This window comes from Artemia sp. Qi Xiang Cuo, unplaced genomic scaffold (assembly GCF_049724085.1).
Source record: "Artemia sp. Qi Xiang Cuo unplaced genomic scaffold, ASM4972408v1 HiC_scaffold_3075, whole genome shotgun sequence".
NCBI classification, from domain to species: Eukaryota; Metazoa; Arthropoda; class Branchiopoda; order Anostraca; family Artemiidae; genus Artemia; species Artemia sp. Qi Xiang Cuo.
The window spans coordinates 5,767-29,865 of record NW_028300470.1 but is presented as its reverse complement, the minus strand read 5'-3'; the positions used below and the strand labels follow the sequence as shown (position 1 = coordinate 29,865).

At 37.5% G+C, this 24,099-nt stretch overlaps 1 pseudogene; it reads left to right on the top strand.

Moving 5' to 3' along the window:
- The first annotated feature begins 10,804 nt into the window (after window positions 1–10,804).
- On the top strand, window positions 10,805–12,115 carry LOC148938620 (uncharacterized; annotated as a pseudogene).
- The last annotated feature ends 11,984 nt before the right edge of the window (window positions 12,116–24,099 follow it).

The window sequence follows — 24,099 nt, the reverse complement described above, 5'->3', positions numbered from 1 at the left end:
TTATTTTAAATCTATACAGAATAATCTAGGTTTGTTTTATGGTTTGAGGCCACTCCTTAGCTGTAATCGGAAACTTATTTTTAATTTAATTTCTAATTATCACAAATCTTGGGGAAACAAGATACCTCTAAAAAATACAACAAACAACCTTGACAGCTAAGAAAAATTTTAGTCTATAACATAAAGTCCATTATCCATACTTCACAAAAAAATACAAGTTTTTCAGGAACGTTTGTTTTTCGATGAGCAAAAAGCTGTTTTTACTCGGCCGACTTCGCCTGAAAAATCCATAATGAAGACAGGGCTTTATAAATCCCCTACTGACTAGCCGAAACTAGAAGGTTACTGTAATAAAAGAAAGCTGTTTAAGGGTTCATTTAAAACCTTATATTTATACTTAATCGCTTTTTGTAAATTTGACTTGATAGCACATTCCCATAAAGTGCACTTTCGGTTGTTTCCCCAATTTTTTTTTAAATAAAAAAAGTACTTTTTCCAATGAAATGACCAAAAAAAGGTGATTTCAAAACCTAGGCAGGAGCAAAAACTAAGGGGGCAAGGACGTCCATTCCCGTCAATTATCGCCGTTAAAACTAGCACATAGGCTTCATCACATAGTGAAGTTTGAAGGTTCAATTCAAAACTGTTGATCAATCAAGCTTACTTTTTGGTAGATGTTTAGTTGGTAAGTTTTTAGTTTTAGTTAATTTGTTTTCGCAATAGTCTTTTACTTTTAATGTGACTAGTTGATTTATGAAACTTACTAAGGGGGTCTGGATGGGGAGTATATGTAAGGGGATCTTATAAGCCTCCAGTTAAGGGCTTTGGACCATAATTATTGCAATGGTATAGTTTTACGCTTGCAAACTCTTTCACTTAAGAAGTGGTACCAAAAGTGCCGTTTTCAGTGCTATACGCCATTTTTGGATGGTAAAACTGATTAAAAGTACGTAGATATGAGTGATATGTTTGAAATAAGTCTTCCTGGGATATGCCTCAAAGATGAGCGCCATTAAATATCACTTTTTAAAGTTCTGCTTGCCCAAAAGCCCCACGCTGTAAAAAAAAAAATCGTTTGAGCTTCAACAAAATTTGTCTATAATGTCTATCAACAACAAAATTGGGATATCAATAGCTGGAATTGAATATTGGAGAACATTTTGGAATTACATGGTCATTATTGAATTTCCAATTTGTTGATGAACAAAAATGTTGAATTCCCATACCCGAATTGAACTTTTAGTTTATTGACAAAATAACATGTTAGACTTAAAGATCCCTTTTGGATTACCATCTTGTTTGCTAGATTTTGCTTTCTTATACTGGATTTCCATCACTAGCGTTGTTCAATTTCCTAGGTCTACAGTCTAATATCTAGATCTCAGGATTCAATTTCCTTTTCTTCTTTCTGAAGCGTCAATAAATACAAAGAAATAATCTCATTTATTTTACAAGAACAGAAAATTACCCAAAAAATTTTTTCCAGATAATATGACACCTCTTAACGGCTGCATTTTTTCATGGTGGAAATCAGTAAATCAATGGTGTAGTAGCAGGCCGACAGATGACAATTAAGTAAGAAATATATTCCAATCAGGAAAACAGTGACACCCGGACCTGAAGTGAAGATGAAATCAAATCGAGGCACAAATAAAAGAAAGACTTCTCCTCTTTTTTCTACCTCCAGAGGTGAACGGATGCAATAATAACGCCACGAATCCTGTTTTTTCTCCATACCTTTGATCTAATTATCATATCTCATCAAATCTTTGGTTCGCCACTTCATCAGCTGTTCGCGTTATAAAATTTAATCATTGTGAGATAGATCTTCTGCTTAGATGAAGTACATAAAGATTATTTGTACTTTCACAGGTATGCTGAACTCCTTCTGATATGGTTTAAACGACTTATATATGCATTTCATGAATTTTGAAGAAAAAAGAAATTTATATGGATTAAAATTATATTCAAATAACAGGAATTGTATTTTTGGAACTAAACCTTAAGAAAAAGAAACTGATAACTGAAAATTATGGTAAAATTTTGTTTTGTCAAAATTTCAATAAGCATAGACCTGTCATGTAGGCAAATTTAATGCCCTTCTAGAGGGAGAAGGAGTGGAGGTACGTAATTTAAAATACCTTCCCGAGACATACTTCGATACTTATGTACTATGTGGAACACATCCGTTATATTATATATGGAAGATGCGGGTTTCTTTCAAAACGGGTTTCTTTACATAGATAACTGGATTGTAGAACGTGGTTTGTTATTGGGTTTACAATACTTAAACTATTGTTTTTTGAAGTTTAGGGGGGAAAAGGTACCTACGTTTGATTAAGTATTTAATATATGCTATGCTTTACCCCTCATAACCCCCCCCCCCTCCTAATGTGCAAATATATAGCCGAAATTTGTTTCTAAACTATTATATTTTTATCCTATTTTGTTTTACTTCATTAGCATCAATCAAACTTCATTTTTCGCGTGTGTTCCAGATAGTACATAAGTACCCATACTTTATCCTGTAGATCCATACCTGAAAGCTTCATTTTCCTAAACTAACCCCTTTCCAAGATACCCAGAAGGAGATAAAGTAAAATTGGTACTGCTCTATTAGCTGCGAACCATGCAAGATAGATGCTAAAGGAAACTAGTCAAACAGGCTCTCTCAACGGAGAAATTGATTGCAAATAGCAGTTTCCAACTGCGTTTAAAATATTTAAGCTTTAGTTTTTTGGGGTTTAGGGTGAAAAAAGGTACCTAGGTTAGGTTACGTATTTAATATATGCTGTGCTTTACCCTCCACCCCCCTAATGTGCAAATATATAACCGAATTTTGTTTTTAAACTATTACATTTTTATCCTATTTTATTTTATTTCATTAGCATTAACCGAACTTCACTTCTTGCATGGTTTACAGCTAATAGAACAGTACCGTAGAAATTTACCATTTTTTTATTTATAAAAATGTACTATCCTAAACATTTTGGGAAATATGAGACACAAGTTATCAATATTAATAAACTAAACTGAATACTTACCATCACAATCAGAAAGTCTTTTCTCTCTGATCTGAATGCCCCCTAGGTAAAATCGTCGCTTCGTCGTTTGAAGGTCTTAACATGATCTGTATTATACGTTTGTAGGTAGTTGAAAGAGATGATTTTTGTTTGTTTGTCAAATTGATCTTAAATCATAACGTTCGAAAACAAAATAAGAGACAAATTAGGTTTTTCAGAGGAGGTTTAGTTGCCCTCCAATCTTTACGGTCTCTTAAAAAGGACACTAGAACAAAAAAAAAACAAAAAAAAAAAAAACAGAATAAACGCATCCGTAATCGGTCTTCTGGTAAAAAGATAAAATCCACGTTTGTGCAGGTAGGGGATAATAACCCCCACAATAACATTTTCTGATACGCTGAATCTGAAGGTCTGAGTTACATTAAGATTTATTGACTTCTTCGGGGTTGTTTCTCCCTTTTTCGAAAATCAGGCTCCCTGTTTTCAAAATCCCTTTTTCTTCAGAGGCTTGGAGTCTTTGGTTAAACGTAATAAAATTTATGTAGTTACAATCTGCATAAAAACCCAATTCTTATCAATTGTTATCAAAATTACATTTTTGAGTTTCGGTTACAATTGAGCTGAATCACTTACTGACACCTTCTAAATCTTCGAGTTCGAGACCAAAGTGCATATGCTTGATAAAATGTATTGCCCTGACAGCACAGCGGATGGAATATTTGACAAACCAAGCTATTGCTTGCAAGCTCTCCAAAAGAGGGAGCCAATTCAATGGACTGGATTACAGTTTGTGCAGACTCAACAAATTTTATGATGGACAAATGTTCCAGTCTGTCAACGCTCGGGTTGAGGTAATGTAATGTTAATGTCTTCTTTGCAATTTATGTTCAAGAAAGCTTGTAAAAAAACTTGGGCAAAATGCGCCCAATTTGCGCCGATTGAACAGAATATGAACTGAATACTTACCATCACAATCAGAATGTCTTCTCTCTCTGATCTGAATGCCCCCTACGTAAAATCGTCGCTTCGTCGTTTGAAGGTCTTAAATCTACTTCTGTATTATACGTTTGTAGGTAGTTGAAGGACAGTGTGGCCAGATTGGCTTATTTTACGCCAAACTGGCTTATTTTGTTGGCGACTGGCGTGAAAATTTTTGGAACTGGCTTGTGGCTTAAAACTTGGCTATTTTTATTTTGAACTGGCTTATTTCTTGGCGTGATTTACTTTTTCGGGAAGAATTTATATTTTTTGGCAATTCATCCGATTTTCGAACGAACGAATGCTCACGAAAGGTCAAAATCACGTTTTAACTCTATGGTCAAAATACGAATCTAACCGCGGCAATGCGGTGAAGTTTTCAAATCCTAAGAAACACGTGGCTACGTAACAACAGCATAAAAAGCATTAGCCATTAATTCATGGGGTTGAACTACAGCTGAAGGTACAGTATATTAGCTGTTACTTATTAGTATAGAATAATGCCGGGAATCAAACTCATAACAGACATGTCTGTAACATCTACAGATCATGTTTAACTGTTTAGTTCATGTGAGTCGTCATGTACACTCTAGCTATTTTCTGTGGATTGTATCTCTGTACAAACATATTGGGTACACAGCCTAGCCGACTGTGTACACATCCCGATGTATTGGGTACTGCCTCCGATATATTGGGTACACCCATACCAGTTTTCACTTTTTGTCTAGGCCTAGTCTGAGAAAATACATTTATTTATATTTGAGGTTTTCTTTGCATCACTTCAGTTTAAATATGCTCAAAGGAAGAAGCAAATTGGTCATGGTTTTTCTCAGAATACATGCAAAAGTGAAAATCGTTATGGGGCAGATGGGGATATTAATTGTTTTATGTACTACCATCAACATAATGTACTACTTCACCCCTGCAGTAGTACACCACAGGATCTGTACCTAAGAATTTGAGTGCTACACCCCACAATCAGTACTACATTAAACATGGCATAGGTCCTACTACGCTATATATGGAGTAGGTCCTGCTATGCTATATATGGAGTAGTACACTTGGTTAGATGTAGGTATCAAATTCTGAGGTACAGATCCTGTGGTACACCACTACAATGGTGAAGGAGTACATTATATGTTGAGGGTTGAACAAAAAACAATTAATCCCTAACGGGTAGGGGGGGGGGGGTACCCAAGGCATTGAGGTGTGTACCTCAATGCATTGGCTACCAGAAAATTGGGTACATGCCACAGAAAAATAGTTGGTGTATATGACTGGTTTGCACCCCATTTTTATCAGTGATGAGTATCATCTTGTGACAGAAGCAGGATAAGTAGATGAGTTATCCTTGCTTTGATGTCTGATTTCTTTGTTACTGTTGCTGTAGCCTAGGCTTATAGGGCAGCCTAGGGACACTGCAATTTAAGGTAATAATAATTTACTGGCCAGCTTTTATTTCATAAAGACAATACATGTATTTATATTTGAGGTTTTCTTTGCATCACTTCAGTTTAATTATGCTCAAAGGAAGAAGCAAACTGGTCATGGGTTTTCTCAGAATGCATGCAAACGTGAAAATCGGTATGGGGCAGTTAGGGATATTAATTGTTTTATGTACTACCATCAACATCATGTACTACTTTACCCCTGCAGTAGTACACCACAGGATCTGTAACTAAGAATGTGAGTACTACACCCCACAATCAGTACTATATTAAACATGGCATAGGTCCTACTACACTATATATGGAGTAGGTCGTGCTACGCTCTATATGGAGTAGTACACTTGGTTAGATGTAGGTATCAAATTCTGAGGTACAGATCCTGCGGTATACTACTACAGTGGTGAAGGAGTACAGTATATGTTGATGGTTGTACATAAAACAATTAATCCCTAACTGGTATGGGGGGGGTACCCAATGCATTGAGGTGTGTAGCTCAATGCATTGGCTACCAGCAAATTGGGTACATGCCACAGAAAATAGCTTGTGTACATGACTGGTTTGCACCCCCATTTTTAGCGGTGATGAGCATCAGCTTGTGACATAAGCAAACCTGAAGCAATCAATCTTGTTTCAGACTCACTTTTATTCAGTTTTCCCAATGTATTAGACTATAGTTAAATACTAGAGAAATTATTTATATATAATATAGACTAATAGCTAATATGTAATAAAGTACCATAGAATAATAATGAAAATATCAGACAGAGATATATGAATACAGGAGCCTGAGCCTTTGTAATTGCCACTGCCCATATTTAATTTTTGCTTTAATTTCTCTGACTCATATCAGTACTTAAACCTTGTATAAACATAGTTGTTGGGACTGAATAGATAGTTGAGATTCTGCTCTGCCAAATGCTATTTGTTTGCATCCCTTTCTCTGTTGAGAGGCCCCTGTTTAATAGTTCTTGATATGTCCGTACTTAAAGATTTTTCTAGAACCGTCAATATAGCCATTTTAAAGCCTTTATTTCGTGGAAGTATATGAGAAAACTCAACAAAGAGGCCGTTTTCCAGTGCTCAATTTATCTGAACTTAGGTCACCCTATTTCACAATTTTAATTCCATTTGTGTTTGTGCAACCTTTTGGCCGAGCTCAGCTCAGAAATTCCTCTTCTATTGGTTTTGTGAGAGCTGTTGGCTCAGATTTTGCTCGCACAAATTTGACCCAGGGCTGAGTTTTTTCTGAAATTAAACTTCTGAAATCAAAAATTAAACTTCTTTAAGTCAGTATTGCAATGTAAATCTATAACCCAGCTGTGTTGCAAGATGTTTAAAAAATCATCTTTTAGTAATTAGAAGTCGTCATAATAGGCGGGATATATTATTCAAATATTGTTACAAGCACAAGCTTAGCTTGGACCTTATTGTCAATTTTTACTCCAAGATGAACTAACAGATTCGGTTTATTTTTCTATACTCTTTTCAGATTGAATATCATTCATCCCTAGCGAAAATAAAAATGAAACGTTGAACTGGATATGATGGAAACGGGCAGAAAAAAATTTCATATTTTTTCACTGTTACTAGGCCTTCCAACTCAACTGAACTGGACAGTGCTGGAACAGATGGTGCTGATGGTGGTGGATCCGAGCCAAAACGAACTTTAATAGACAAATCAGCACCTGAAATTAGTATAGGGACGAGAGATAGCAGTGCCATCACCAAATACAGACGAGTTGTTCCATCAAAAGTTAAAATAGTGGCAAATTTGTGTAATGATTCATCAGCCCAAGATTCAGTGGCACCTGATGAGTCAGATGACAGTGAATCTGAGACTGACAGCATGGAGAGTGATAGCAGTGCCACCAGCCACTACTGGCAAAAACGAGCTGTTCTACCAAAGTCTAAGACAGTGGCAGAGCTGTTAAAAGAATCAAAATTAGTCCACGAACTGGTGGATCCAGACTTAGCGGGCTCTACCTCCGAAGTGGTGAACAGTCACTCAGATGCTGGCAGTCCGACACCAAAACTAGTCCCAGAAAGGGTAGTTAAAACCTCGCTTTTTAAACTTGGTGTACCTCAAGCATCTACTACCAAGCACATTGTTACCTCAGTCTCTACTAAAGTACTTAAGCCGGTCCGGGTCCTAAAAAGGGTGGTTCAAACTTCTCTTTATAAACTTCGTTTACCTCAAGTATCTACTGCCAAGCAGATTGTTACCTCAGCCAACCAGATTGCTACCTCAGGGTCTACTAACGTAGTTAAGCCTGCCCCGTCCAAAATTACTATTAATATGCAGAACCCTAACAAAAAGACTGAAACAAACAATCAAAATTGTGTTGAAAATGAAACAGGAGAAATGGTGTCCAGAAGCCAAAATGAAGGAAGCAGCAAGGAACCTGAAGAAGGAAGAAATGTTACACCAAGAGCCAGTATGATAAAAGTTGTGAAAAAGAGCTATGAAAGACTATATCAGTCTGTGTGGGAGAAAGATACGAAATTCCAAGGCTGGCTTCAGCGTGTTCAAAGTGATGACACAAAAGCATCGTGTAAAATCTGCAACGGTACAGAGCTTAGGGCTCACAAACATGATCTGGAGCAGCACATGAAATCGAAAAAGCATGAGAAGAAGGCAGCAAGTCTGAAAATACAGAAACCAGTCACTGAATGTGGTGAGTACTTTTCTTTTGAGCATGGCTTAACAATAGGGGGTCCCTACGTTCTTGTCATCAAGACACCTACCAGAAAGAGTGGTCTTTGTAGCACTCCTCCGAAACTTCGTCAAGGAGGCACATTTGTGCCTCTATAAAAAGGCGACCCACCACAATGTAAAGCGATTTCCGGTCCTAGCGGTCGGAGAGAGACAGCGGTGATTGCATTTTGTAGCCCAAGCTCCAACTAAGAAACGTGCAAAATTTTACCCCCCTCCGACTTTATCTTCATGGGTAAAAGTGGGCCGGAAGTTTCGACCCTCCGACCACAGCCCCCCTTTAACGTTGTTCGATTGGGCTGAAATTTATAGGTTAAGCTTTCCTAGGGCCCAGGAGCTTATCCTCGAAATTTCAGATCAATCCGATCACTCCTTCCCTGTTTTCCAAAAACCAAATATAGCCACTTAAAGTTCATTTCTCTTTTTTTTATTAGCCACACCTACAGGCCACAGTTGGCAACAAATTCGGGTGAATGAGGACTCATTCGAAGCGGAATTTGACCTGTTAGGGCCTTTTGATATTTTCAGACCGAAAAAATTATCCCCCGAATTTACATTTACGAAAAACCTCGTTTTCCTATAAGAGCCCACGTTAAATTTTCCCACCACAGCCTCCCTTTAACGTTGTCCGATCGGGCTGAAATTTAGAGGATAAGCTTTCCTGGGGCCTGGAAGCTTATACTCGAAATTTCGGCTCAATCTCATCACTCCTTCCCTGTTTTCCAAAAACAAAATATCAAGTTTTGTGGGGATTTCCTTGCGTCAAAAATACATCGCACAGAATAAAAATAATGTAACGTTTCTTTGGTACAGTGGTCACTACTCCTGACTGTCAGGCGGAAGACCCGGGTTCTTTTCTCCGTCAGAGAAATTTTTTTACATATTGAATTTAAAGTTTAAAAAAGAAACTCAGTTTCTATTTTAAATCCAATCTATTAAATCCTTCGGCTCAACAGGCGTCTCCAGAAGAACTCTTTAAAGAGGCACAAGTGTGCCTCCTTAATCTTAAAGAGCAGGGGGTTTGGGGGGTGGCAGCCCGCCAACTTTAACTCCTGACACGATCAGCTAACAGTTAGTCAAGCAATAATAAGTAATAAACTGTACAAAAATATGCAGAAATTATTTTAAAAAAACTACGTTTTATAAAGAGTTAAAGAGGCTGAGTCAAAAGTTCGAACATTAAAACTTACAGGTATTTGGAGGTACAGTTGGGGGGGCTGCCGCCTCCCAAACCCCCCGCTTTCGCAGCCTTTAAATAAAAAAAAAGCTTTTTAAACTGAAAGTAAGGAGCGACATTAAAACTTAAAACCAACAGAAATTATTCCGTATATGAAAGGGGCTGTGCCCTCCTCAACGCCTCGCTCTTTACGCTAAAGTTTTTATTTTTTAAATAAAGAGTTGTGAGAAAGTCAAACTTTAGCGTAAAGAACGAGGCGTTGAGGAGGGTACAGCCCCTTTCATATACGGACTAATTTCTGTTCGTTTTAAGTTTTAATGTCGCTCCTTACTTTCAGTTTAAAAAACTTTTATTTATTTAAAAGCTGCGAAAGCGGGGGGTTGGGAGGCGGCAGCCCCCAACTGTATCTCCTAATCCCTGTACGTTTTAAGGTTCGAACTTTTGACTCAGCCTCTTTAACTCTTTACAAAACGTATTTTTTTTCAAATAATAGCAATAAGGCCCAATGTCCAGTGTGTGTTTTGTTGGGAAGTCTTAACCCCATCTCGAGTTCTGTGTGTATTTTAGAGAGGCCCTCAAATACGTCATTCAACCAAGAGTATCTACCGTTAGGTTTCAACAGAATTTGATAATGATTAATAGCCAGTGGCCCGTTATTTTGCGTATGGGGGACCCAATCGGAGTTCGGGGACCAGCCATTAAAATCAACCAAGGAAGCACACTTGTGCTTCTGTAAAGAGGCATACCACAACAGTGTTAATCGATCTTTGGTCCCAAAGTTGTGGGGTGGGCTGCGTTTTGTAGGTCATTTCCTAACCAATGACCATGCAACATTTCAACCGCCTGGGACTTTTCCTTCATGGGGAACATCCGGCCGGACGTTTTGCTCCCCCCCCCAACCACATCCCCGTTCAGAGTAAAGTTATGAAACATAGCCGAAATAATCGGTTATGAAACATAGCCGAAATAATCACGAATAATTAATGCTAATTTTCTAGGAGTCACGTCGACGAACCTGGCTTCGCGGAAAGCGGAGCTGGTCTTGGCTGCTCATGTAGCCTGTCACTCATCGGTGAGAACAATCGACCATCTTTCTACTATCATCAAAGACTTATTTCCTGGGTCTATTGGTGAATCGGTGAGGGTAAAAAAATCTGAATGTTCCGCTCTCATTAAGAATGTGTTTAGACCTGAAACCCTGAAGGAGATAGTGGCTGACATTGGAGATGGTAAGCACTCTCTAATACTGGATGAGTCAACTGATGTCTCTACAATGAAGTTCATATGTATTTGCATTCGATATTACAGCCCGAAGTTGAAAAAGATAGTGTGTACTGCGTTAGGAATGGTTGAAGTACCATCAACTACAGCTATTATACTCCACGCAGAGCTCACAAAATTTCTTGCAGAGTGCAAAGTACCTCTCAAAAACCTGATTGGTATTGGTACTGATGGGGCAAATAACATGTGTGGCGCAAATCACTCTCTATTTACATTGCTGAAAGCAGATGGGTTACCCCACCTTCAGCTTTTCAAATGTTTTTGCCACTCTCTGCACTTGTGCGCCTCTGAGGCGGTGGAAGAGTTGCCGAGCAACCTAGAATTTATGCTCTCGGAAACGTACAAGTGGTTTAGCGTAAGCCCGTTGCGAAGGGAAGCGTACGGCCAGATATATAGGCTGATAAATCATGAAAATTCGCCCCTTAAAATTGTGGCCCCTTCAAGTTCACGCTGGTTGTCGCGATACACCGCAGTGTGTAGAGTAGATGAGCAATACCTCGAACTGACAACACATTTCCGCATCACCAAGGAAAAAGAGCGGTGCTATACTGCAATAACTTTACACGAAATGTACAGTGATAAGTGCAACCGTCTATACATTGTCTTTCTGAAACCGCTATTGGCCGACTTTCAGAGGGTGAACATACTATTTCAACATTTGAATGCAGACCACTTTCGTCTGTTTCAAGAGCTGAAAGATTTGGTCATGTGCATCCTGCGCAGGATCCTTCGACCGTCTGCAGTGTCCCTTAACGTCAACCTTGAGTTTCTAATTTACTACCTTCCTGTCGACCGGGTAGACTTTGGGCATTTGTTTCTTTCTGAACTCAGAGAAGCTGATCTTCCAAGCGAGATGAAAGAGGAAATAAAGCTTCGCTGTCACGGCTTTCTCAAGAAGGCTGCAAGGTCAGTTCTGAAACGTTTACCTCTTGCCATTGATTCCCTTCTGAAATTGAGAATTCTCTCTCCGACAATATGTTTATCTCAGACTAGACCCAGATTCGCCGACCTGCCTCTTAGTGTGATTCCAGTGACAGAATTTGGAGACATGGAAAACCAGTGGTGACGCCTGCTCGAGGTTGACTGGAATGAACTTTGTGGCGGAGAACTTCCAAAAGACTCCTCTGAGTTCTGGGTCCACGTGCTTCAGTTTCGCGACCCTATTGGGGAGCCAGTCTTTCAGGATTTGGCAAACTGGGCATTGTCGTTGCTGAGTTTGCCTATCAACAACACAGTCGTTGAGAGAGCGTTTTCTATGATGAACTGTGTAAAGTCAAAGCTTTGGAATAGAATGCTTTTACCAATCCTAAACGCAATTTTGATTTTTCGACTGTGGATGTCTGTCAGTGGCCACTGCTGTTCGTCATTCGTACCATCGGCCAAAATGACTTCGTTCAACAGTTCCATATATTCGAAAAATGGAGCTGAAAATGCGTCTGACAGTGGACGACGTGGCAGAGCTGATGCGTCTGACGCTGACAGTGAAGAAGATTAACTCAGTGACATCTTAGAGGCATTTGGTCAATCTTAAAGGGCTATGAAAGACGGATATTCTTAATCACCGAAAATTCCACCCTGTAGCATTTTTTTTTCCAATCTACCACTTTTTTTTTAGTTTTCCCGTCATAAAGCGCCTTAAAAGGTACGCCCTCACTCAACGACTGGCAGCCAGAGTTCGGACAACTATCTTGCGATAAAGGACAATCTAATTATGATAAGTTGTAAATTTCTTAAATCGATGAGTGAGTTGGCTGTCTCAGCACAGCAACAAAATTGAATTGTAAGTTTGTCTTACGTAAAATTATCGACATTTATAACGCATGTCATTCACAATCTGGCCCACAATACGTCCCATCCAGGTGTAAAGTGGTGGAATGTTCGGACTTCTTTAAAATGTGGCTCATCAAACAGTACACTGGAGATCGGTCCCAGCAAGAACAAATGAAGTCTAAGAACCTTCGTTTCCTTCTCTTGATACTACAACCCTGTGGTGTCGAATGAAATACAGCTGATATCTGGCAACTTTGGGAGGAGGTGGAGCTGGTGTTGACCATTACAATTCGGTACCTCAATAACTAGCTCTTCGCGGTGCAGCCCCGGAGAAGAAAAATTGAGTGAGAACAAGTGAAAGTGTTTGATTACACTTATCATTCACGCCTGGAGGCCTGCTACGGTCTTTTCCCCGCAAATGCGCGGCGGCGATGAGGGAAAGTAGACGGCCGTCAACTCAGTGCTCAGCCAGTTCTCAAATTGGCTCCACCTCCGCTCAGATTTTACGGGTTATCCAATAGTCAGTTCATGGACCAAAGACGGAGATTCTACTCAGTCTTATTTGTTTTTGGTTCCAGGGACGTATTGTGGTTCGTGATAGCCAATTATGACCCTGGAATGGACTTGTGATAAAGACAAAACTACGATTGTGTTCCTTGTGTACCTTTCGTAGCCCTTTAAGGGCGTTTTAGCATCACATTTAGCATTGGGAAAAGGAATTTAATCCAAAGCTTTGACTTTACACAAAGTGATTTCCATAATTTTATGAATCTATATGTGATAATATCCAATGATCTGATTTTCGTTTGTGTATCTATGTGATAATAAACCAATGAAATAATTATTTTTTTTGTTTTTGTCTGCGGGCTAAGGTCGTTATTAAGTAATGCATCATTATGTCCAACCAATGCATAAGGGCTGGGACACAATTTTAAGAATTTGTTCTGGCAATAACTCTATTGCGCCAAAAAGAACCTCTGACTGAATCAAAATGTTGACATTAAAACGCATTGGGTCACAGAGTATCATTATAGTAATCAGAGGTCCGATTCCGTGAAATTATGGGATACAGAAATTGCGGTGCACACACGGACAGTGCTCGAACTCACACAGGAGAAATCGAACCGGTGGGCGTCCTCGTCAATAATTTTCCCCGAACTGTTGGACAGGAAAGTAAGCACGGTCGAGCATTTTCTGAACATAGCGCGCGGGAATTTCTGTAAAGTCTCTAGAGTTCCACATGGGGTAGCGGTTTATCGCAATTCTACTAAATGCAGCCTCAAAATAATCTCTACACTGGAACTGAATTTCCGCAAACCAGGGACCGAATTGAAAGGTGGATAATGCCAGTAGGATCAAAGGACCTGAATAGTGGTGAGTCAAGGAGGCACACTTGTGCCTCTATACAGAGGCGACCCACCACAATGTTAAGCGATTTCAGGTCCTAGAGGCCGCAGAGAGACGGCGGTAATTGCATTTTGTAGCCCAAGCTCAAACTAAAAAACTTGCAAAATTTCATCCTCTTCCGACTTTATCTTGATAAGTAATAAAATGTACAAAAACGGGCAGAAATTATTTGAAAAAACTACGTTTTCTAAAGAGTTAATCGAACTTAAAACGAACAGAAATTATTCAGTATATGAAAGGGGCTGTGCCCTCCTCAACGCCTCGCTCTTTACGCTAAAGTTTGACTTTCTCACAACTCTTTTTTTAAACAATAAAAACTTTAGCGTAAAGAGCGAGGCTTGAGGAGGGCACAGCCCCTTTCATATACGGAATAATTTATGTTCGTTTTAGGTTTTAATGTCGCTCCTTACTTTCAGTTTAAAGAAATTTTTTTATATTTAAAGGCTGCGAAAGCGGGGGGTTTGGGGGGCGGCAGCCCCCTCATCTGCCTCGTAATCCCTGTACGTTTTAAGGTTCGACCTTGTAACTCAGCCTCTTTAACTCTTTAGAAAACGTAGTTTTTTTCAATATTTGTATAAAACGGCCGTCAAAACTTGGACACCATTAAAAGTAAAGTTAAATTTTGGGCAAAAAATTGTCTGGCTTATTTTTGGCTTGTTTTTCAAAGGCTGCGGCTTACTTTTTTGTTCACGATCTGGCCACACTGTTGAAGGAGATGATTTTTTTTTGTTTGTCAAATTGATCTTAAATCATAACATTCGAAAACAAAATAAGAGACACATTAGGTCTTGGGAGGAGGTTTAGTTGCCCTCCAATCTTTACGGTCTCTTAAAAAGGACACTAGAACAAAAAAACGAATAGAAACGCGTCCGTGATCAGTCTTCAGGCAAAAACATAAATTCCACATCTGTGCAGACAGGAGATCATAACCCCCTCAGTAAAATTTTCTGATACGCTGAATCTGAAGGTCTGATTTATATTAAGATTTATTGACTTTTTGGGGGGTGTTTCTCCTTTTTTCGAAAATCAGGCTCCCTGTTTTCAAAATCCCTTAATCCTTAATCCCTTTCGGCTACAATTGAGCAAAATCTCTAAATCCCTTTCGGTTACAATTCAGCTGAGTCGCTTCTTTTTTTACAAATTAACACTATGAACTGTTTGATAAAACTTATTGGGTTAAAGTCCTTTTTTTTAATTAATCCTGTAGGAAACCGGAGTTTTTGAAGCACGATTCATGCTATTAAAGTGTAGTATTTCTGAGTCCAGGTGAAATGTGCCCCATTTTAGAAAATTCTCTTTTTTGGGGAAGCTTTTGCTTCCTTAACTGTAGGTAAAGGACTGAAATACCCTTACAAGCGTCTTCTTTTCTTCGATATATTTGCTTACTTGGTTATTCAGCGTAAGCAGCAAATTTATGGCAAATTCAGGGAAGATTTTTTTTTGAAACGCTTTTTGGGTCTCATTACAAAAATAATAAGTTGTTCCACCAAAAAGATTTTCATTATTAATTAGAAAAAATTGAATTCGGAAAGCAATATATTTTCATCGTTAGCACTGTTAAGGTTAGGGTAGCATCTTAAGAAATTTTCTACCTACAGAAATTCACAAAAAATGTATTTAAAAAAAGTGATTGTAAAAGTTAAAAGATATTTTTTGTACATAAATTTCTGCGTGTTCATTTTGCAGACAAGAAAGCTCAACTTATTTCGAAGTAAAAATATATTTCCTTATTTTTATAATTATCTTTTTATACTCAAAATTCAATTAGGATTCTCCTTTTTCTGCTATAATTCAAATATTTGAATTGAACTTACACTGAACATATTACTTTCAATGGTCCTATAGTCAAATTTAAAACGATATTCAAGAAACTTCAAACTACTGTTGAAGTTCAAACCGTGCTGATTGATATAATCTATTTACGGTGAAAATTACATTTTTTCCACTGAAAAGTACATAAATCTTAGTAATTTCAATAATTTGTTAGAATTCAATAAGCAAGTCACAATTCCAACAGGAAAATTAGATTTTTTTTGTGACTTGTTTGAATTAAATAGGCAAGTCACAATTCCAACAGAAAAAATGGAATTTTTTTTTGACTTGTTTGAATTCGAGCAAAACATTTTGTTTGAAATCAAATTTGTTTTTTACAGTGCAGCTTTTCCACTTGAGACACGACACCAAAAGTGCCGTTTTTAGTGCCATTTGAACTTGATGATGGTGGAATTTATATGAAAGACGTTGATATATGCAATATCTTTTATATCAGCTATAAAAGATCTACCAACGATGTTCTCGTAGCCTGCTAGTGCCATTCTTTGAGAAATAGCACAAAAAGTGCCATTTTAGTGCCGTATGGCACATGTAGATGGCAGAATTTATAAAAAGTACAAAATATGAGAAATATATTTTGAATGAGACATTAATAATCTATTTATGATGTTCTGGTAGCCCGCTAGACCTGTTAAAAAAAAAAAGAAAAAAAAAAGAGACAGATCAGTGCAACCGATGCAAAAAAGTGATTTTCCTTGTTGTTCAGGGAGGGGGACTGTAACTTCCCTGTTCAAGGTTTTTTACAATGTTGATTCCAATAGTACACTTTTTATTTTGATCTGACGCCATTTTTGAGGGGCGTGTCGCTTTTTTTAGAAATCACCATAAATTTGTTTTTTCAATAAACTTTTACTTTAATGACGAACCGAAATAAAAGTTAACGTTCCTGAGTCAGTTTCAGAGGGATTTTTTTTTTAACTCGGCAGTTTTTTTCAAAACGCATTTTTTAAATTTTGGTTACTATGGGCTGTGGTTCACTCTTTACTAGGTTGCAGCTGCTGCTCCAACCATGATACCTTGCCGGTACATGCTTTAACAAATGAGCCTAGAAAATGACTGAAAAAAAACAACAGCGGATGCCGATATTCCCTGTATGGTACACGCTATAGCAATACGCACGATACCGATACGCGCGATATCGATACGCCCGATACCGCATACAGCCCTTCCTCAGGGACTATGGAGGGTCGTATTATCATCAAAACCATATATATTGGACCTTTGAACTATGTTAAATGAAATGGCTATCTCAAAATTTTTATAGGACTAGTTGTGGCGGAGGGGGCCTGTAGGGAGGGGTGGGGCTATATGCCCTCCAACCTTTTTGGTCACTTAAAAAGGTGACTTAAAAATTTAATTCTCTTTCGAATGAGCTATTACATACCTCTCTATGATGCTCTGGCCACCCCCTAGCCCTTCTAGAAAAAAAAGGAGACAGATCAGTGCTACCCATGCAAAAAAGCGATTTTCCTTGGTGTTCAAGGCGGGGAATTTTAATTTTCGTACAAATAGTTTTCGACCATGCTGATTCCAATGGTTCACTTTTTATTTCGATCTGACACCATTTTCAAGGGGTTTCAGGCTCTTCTTTGAAATCACCATAAATTTTTTTTCGAAATAAACTTATACTGCTAAGATTAACCGAAACAATAGTCACCATTCCTGATTCAGTATTAGATGGCAATTTCTTCTCACTAGACAGTTTTTTTTTTTAAACACCGTTTTTCAACTTTTGATTACTATGGGCTGTGGTTCGCTCTTTACTAGGTTGCAGCTGACACTGCAACTATGATACTAAACCTCCTGAAATCTGAAACTAAGCCTGCTCCTCCTTTGTAGATGTTGAAAAGATCCCCTACTCCAGAGAGGTAGAAGTGGCACACCATATTTTACCACGATTTTTGTTTGGTTTATATAGAAAGCAGTTCATAATAAACAGTAATGCTACTTCGCAGCTCAGGGACTTACTTCTTAATACCAAGTAAAAGATTTAGAAAAAGGGTGACATTCTAGTGTCTGGATGCTGATATTTTTGAACACGTTGAAATCGTCAATGTCACGCCTAAATTTTGTATTGGACACTTCTAAAATAGTTGCTCAAAACCATTTGCTGTTCTTAAAAGAATAATAAACAGGGTGATATTCAATCCCACTTGCGTCCTGCTGATCTACACTATCATGCTTATCGTCTATTTGAGAACAGCTTATCAAAAGGTCTCAGAAGTGTGAAAGTATCAGATACGGTCCTTAGGTGTGACTGTGACGAAATCGGTGGTTAGGAAAGAAAATTGTTGTAACGGAAAATAATATTCTAGAATACATCAGCCTTTTACTATGGTAATTTTACATTTAGATAGAGTAGTCGGCATGCTCTTTAGGATAAAGCTACCGACAAGCTGCAACTGTTATCTGTTCTCAAATCTGTTGTAATTACATGGCTGAGAATGCGTTCACACTGCCATAAAAGTAGGCTCTGCAAACTAAAAGTATGTTTGTGTATTTGATAAGAAGAAAAAAGAAGTTATAATAAGCACAATTTCATAGTTCCCTGTCTATCTTATACCTGTTTGACTAAAAATGCTAAAGTCAGCCTGTAATGAGGGTAATTTAATGAATAAATAATTTTTATTTGGTATTAGACGGGCAGAGTCGAATCGTCATATTATTTTGGCAATTTTTTTCACATGTCTTTTCATATAAAGTTACTTCCAGCAAAGAAGTACTGCAGCCAAAATTTCGCCAAGTGTTTTTGCAGTACAAAAAAAAAAAAACTGCAGCTATAGTCCATTGAATAAAATGAAACCTCGATCCAAATCAACGTATAAATGGAGGTTTGTCACGGTTTATCTTTTAAACGATTTTTAAGAGACGTTTTTTAGCCAACCACTCAGATCGTTTGAATTTTTTATACCTCCCCTGAAATTGCTTTTACACAGCTAGCAACCATAATATTCTAGCATAGGGTTGTGGTGACAACCTTCTTGTGGTGTCCCTCGAACTAGTAGACACACATAGAGCTCTGTAACTGCTGATTTCTGACACCCTCCAGCAAGGGCGTATCAAGAATTTTTTTCACTTTGTTAGGGGGAGGGTTTACAAACACAAGCTTTGAAAACCGCATCAAAAATTTGTTTATATGCATTTTGTTACATTTTTACGACTCAGACAAAAAATTCGATGGGGGGATGGGTTTCAACCTCGTAGCCCCTCTCTCTGGATACAGCCTTGCGCTCGAGCCATCGACTGTCCTGACCTGTGGCTGACTCTCCCTCCATTTTAAGTGACGAGCGTTACTAGCCCAAGCCTGTCTGAAGCTGGTGGATGAAGTTTTCGGGATTGGGAAATTGATGGTAGACGCCATGAGAATGAAACTATCAAAGAAGGCTCAAGGGAAAAAAGGGCGGCAAGCCTTACCTCAAAAATACCACGCTTGAGGAGGGCACATATGGCCCAGTAACTATCGGTAGTGCTATTTTGGGAGGTAAGTGGGTGGAGGCAACTGACCTTTGCGGTCTGAGCTTTCATTCAATTCTGAGTCCGCCTAAATTAATGATAATAACCATCTCTTTGCATTTATGCTTATGTAAAAACCCATTCTTGTTACTGTGAAGTAAGACCGTGAAGATCTACATTTTTTATATTATGTACTGTTAAAGACACTATTTAGAGGATAGTCCACCAAGGTTAACGTTTCAAATTCATAAATGATCTGAAAAGAGGCATTGACTTTAAAATCAAACAAATGAGCAAACATTACTCACTTATCCCTAAAATACAATCATGTTCTGTGATATCCATGATGTCAAGTTTCAAAAAACCGATGCAATTTTTTTAATTTCTGTCCCCAAATTTTATTAGCGCAAATAAAACCAATAAAAGTCCACCTGAACTTATAGGAATTACTACTCTCGCATCTTGAAATCCATTGGCTATTCTCATTAGATAAAACATTAATCCAATAGATAGTTCGTCGCATTCCAGGTAAGGCACGAACATAGATTTTTAATTTACTTGCGATAATGGATTGAGTTCACTTACTGAGCTACCTAACAGCAAGATTGATGGATAAAATTGAAATGCCGTTGAAGCAAAGTTTTCAGCAACTAGTTTGTTACGACAAAGGAACGTACACATTTGTTTGAGGTATGTGGCACAATCGCCCCCAGGGAAAGAAAAGACAGCAAAACGGAGAGGGCTGATGCCCCGAAGTCCTCCCTTGGTCCGTATGCATTTTCAGCCACATAACTTTGAGAATAACAAATCTTCAAAGTTGAAAGGAAAGCCGTTCAGATGTATGGGTTATGTATTTCGAGCGTATTTCCTACCGTCTCAACAAAATTGAACTCTGGTTTTACCCTAAATATATATATATATATAAATATATATATATATATATATATATATATATATATATATATATATATATATATATATATATATATATATATATATATATATATATATATATATATATATATATATATATATATATATATATATATATATATGTATATATATATATATATATATATATATATATATATATATATATATATATATATATATATATATATATATATATATATATATATATATATATATATATATATATATATATATATATATATATATATATACAAGGGAGAGGGAGAGGGTTAGGGGGTTTGAGCCCCCCCCCTCCCCCGAAATGTTTTTTAGACTCGCAAAAACATAACAAATTCCTTTACGAAATTCTTCTTTTATGTCTAACTTTCTCTTTGCCGCCTCCATTATAAATGAGAAGATGTTCCGGGGAAATTATCCGGTCGAAATTTTCAGCAGGGTTGGAATTTTCTGTGGAGAAAACGGAATTTTTTCTACGGAGAGGAATTTCCGGCTTGATTTGAATAACGATCGGAAATTCGATCAGTCTTTTTCAAGTGAAAATATGGCAAGGAGAAGTTTTCCGGCAGAATCGGCCAAAAGAAATTTTCCAGGGGGAATTTTTAGCAAGGATGGAATTATCCGGGAGAATTGTCCAGATAGGCGGGTATATATGTGGGATAAGCTTTCCATGGAAGAAGTTTTCGTGGGTGAGTGAATTTCCAATGATGTGGAGAGGGGCGGCACGGGAGCCAGAATTATTTGAAAAACCATCAGAAATTAACTTTTTTCAACTGAAAGTAAGGAGCAACATTAAAACCTAAAATGAATAGAAATTATTCCGTTTATGATGGGGACTGTCCCCTCCTTAATACCTCGCTCTTTACGCAAAAATTTGACTTTTTATCCCAATTCTTTAACAACGACTCATAAAACACAAGGGCAGGTTTAATCTCTGTTTCGTGGCCCTTCGGCCAGGATAAACTTAGGTATCCCTCTTGCTCCCTCCTTTTCCCCTTTTTGGTATTCATACATTGGGACTGTCAGATAGTGTCAAAACCAAAACCATACAAAAGTGGAAAGTAGCATTTGGAGATAACCTGACGCTTTTCAGGAAAAAAAATCCCTTCTGCCCCCCCCCCCCCCCTATCCCCCACGGATAACGTCCTGCGCGTGCTCTTGAATAGCACATCATGCGTATTTTCGTTTTAGTTTGTTTTGTTTGCTTAACATATACTAGTAAATCCCGTAATTTATGTTCTACGCAATTCATTGTGAACATAAGATAGCATTAGTCACTTGAATTGCGCTTAAAATTCTAAGATATGAATTTTAATAATCTAAGTTCTAATAAAATTAAATTTAGTCGAATCCTAATATTTTCTCGTGAATAGATGAGGTATTTATATTATTTTCAACTTGGGCTTGAAACTTAAAAGTTTTTTAAATCAAAGTCATATTAATTTACAACTTGCCTTGAACGGTTTTTTATACTAGGAGGGGGACCAACATTACAAATTTATCAAAGCTTCAATGGCCTTTGTATTTACAATTTTTTTCTGTTTTCTTTTTTTACTGAAATATTAACACAGCAAAGTATTTATAGAATGGAGTGAGGAGGGGGGGGGGGGGTTGTTACTCTGTTATTCATGGCAATAGATAGAGAGATAGATAGATCAATGTATTTCAAAAGCCCAAGGGCCATATATACACACAAATTATAAAAATAAAGGAAATCACCAACAGAACAAAATCACAAAGCTCACAGAAAGAGAATACAAAGCGGAAAAATACCTAATCTGGAGACAAAATAAATTAATTCTATAAAATTTTCCTTCTTTTAGGAAGCAGCAAATCAATCCCATGTAAATCTTTTTCCTTAAATCAATAATGGTTCTTTTATTTGTCCTATATAGACGTGAATTTTACTTTTGTTGTAAACCGTTGTTTGTCGCTTTTTTTTATTGCTGTTCTATTACTTTCAAGAGAATGCTGGCGGTCTTTTCTGCGTTATATGTTATTAATCTTGTATGAAAGAACCCGGTCATTCATCATTTTAAAAGTACATATTTACATTGCAATTGGATTCATAAAGAAGTCAACACTTCAAAATTACATTTAGAAGGCGATATTTCTAGGGGTGTAGCTACCATAAGAAACATGCTGCAAAAAGCTGGATTGCTCCATCATTATCAAGCCCGCCCAGCAATTGCCTTGTTTGTACAACAAAAAAAGTATTTTGGAATTTCTCATTAGTTTTTTTTGTATAAATTTCCATGGGGCACTCACGTGGGGGGCGAGAGAAATAAAAAAAAATTGTTATTAACTAAATTTCTGTAAAGCTTAAAAAAAATAGGAAATCTCAATGGTTACACTGTGGCTCAGAAAATTTCAATAGGGTAGTTGAAAGATACTTCTTTTAATTTACATGGCGATACATATAACTGGTAATTTCTATCATTGTCAGAAAAATTGGACTCAAAGATTGATAAGAGAATTTGCCTTTAGTTTGGTTGGGTACTAAAGTAGTAAACGTACTCTTTTATATACTGCTAAAGAAGTCAAGTTTGGTTAATGCTAATGAAACGAAATAAAATAGGATTAATATATAATAGTTTAGACACAACTTTGAGCTATATTTTTGCACATTAAGGGGGGGGGGGAGGGGGTAAAGCATAGCATATATTAAATACGTAACCTAATCTAACCAAGGTACCTTTCCCCCCTCCCCCTAAACCACAAAAAACAACAGTTTAAATATCGTTAACGCAATGAAAACCATGCCTTGCATTGCATTACTCTATAGTGGTCTCTTGAATGGGCGGGTTTTTCGTGATTGGTTTCCAAAAGAGTACGTTTAATAAGTAAGTACCGTTTGGTTTTATAGTTTGAACATAAGTTCAAACTAAAGAGAGTTCAGTTGGGTTTTAGTTTGAGCATAAGAGAAATAAAAAAAAAATGCAATCAATTACCTATTTTGGTAGATACTAGAATTTCCGAAGCTATTGAATTAGCAAAAGCTGTGAATAAGCAGGAAAACATTTTAAGTGGTTTTAAATGGCTCAACGTAAGACGCTGGTCTGCACAGAGCTGGACTGCTCTATAGAAAGTATTAGTGCCTTACCTAGCCTAGCCAGTTTGGTTTTGGTTGAAGATTTTAATTGTTGAATTACACTCTGTGTCCTGTTAGAATCTGGCTTATCTCTTGAAAATCTTTGAACATTGATCTGAATATGAAGTTTTTCTGCCCCGAATGCAAAGAAAGAGCAGGCAGAGGTACAGTTCAATGTAACAAATGCAATCAGTGGCTGCATCCCAAATGTACTGATATTACACTGCAACAAAGGGTGGAAAACGCTACTTGGCGCTCTTTGAACTGTTGTACCTGTTATTCCAGCTCTCCTCAAGCTCCGTCGCCAGTTATCACAGTTAAAACAAGTCTCTGCAAGCCCTTAACACCAGACTTCACTCAAGAATTGTTAAGTCTTACTCTTTCCCCATCCTTAGTGATATCTACAGAACGTGGGGATTCTAAGAAATTTGAGGCATCTAACTTATGCGAAATTAAGGAGCAAGAGAAAATTAGTAAACTTTGCTCACCAATCAGGCTTTATTTTTCTGTAAGTAATGAGGCTAACTTGTTGAATAGAACTTGTATACCTAAAGAAGCTCCTACTTTTCGCTTTATGCTACCGACGAATGCTGCGACTCAAACTGAAGCACGGAATGAAATGCCCTTTACTGAACCTCGTGACAAAACTGTCCTAGTTATGTTTATGAGCTTGATCAGATTAATGACCAATTAACCCGGCAGAACGCTGAAATTCAGCTTCTGATTGAAAAGCTAAAAAACACTGTCGAACATACCAATAAAGTGACATATAATCTTAATCTAGAAATATGTAGCAAAGACCACGAAGTTGCGTGTCTAAAACACGAACGTGAGAGAATGAACAATTTTAAAGTCTCTTCTCCTGGGCCAGCGAAGCCACCGTCAATTAAAAGTGGTATCACCGATATCACCCCTGTACCTACGCCAGTTTTTGAACATTGTATTTCAGATGTTAAAAATAGATCTGATGCGAGCAAGTTTGTCCGACTGCCAAA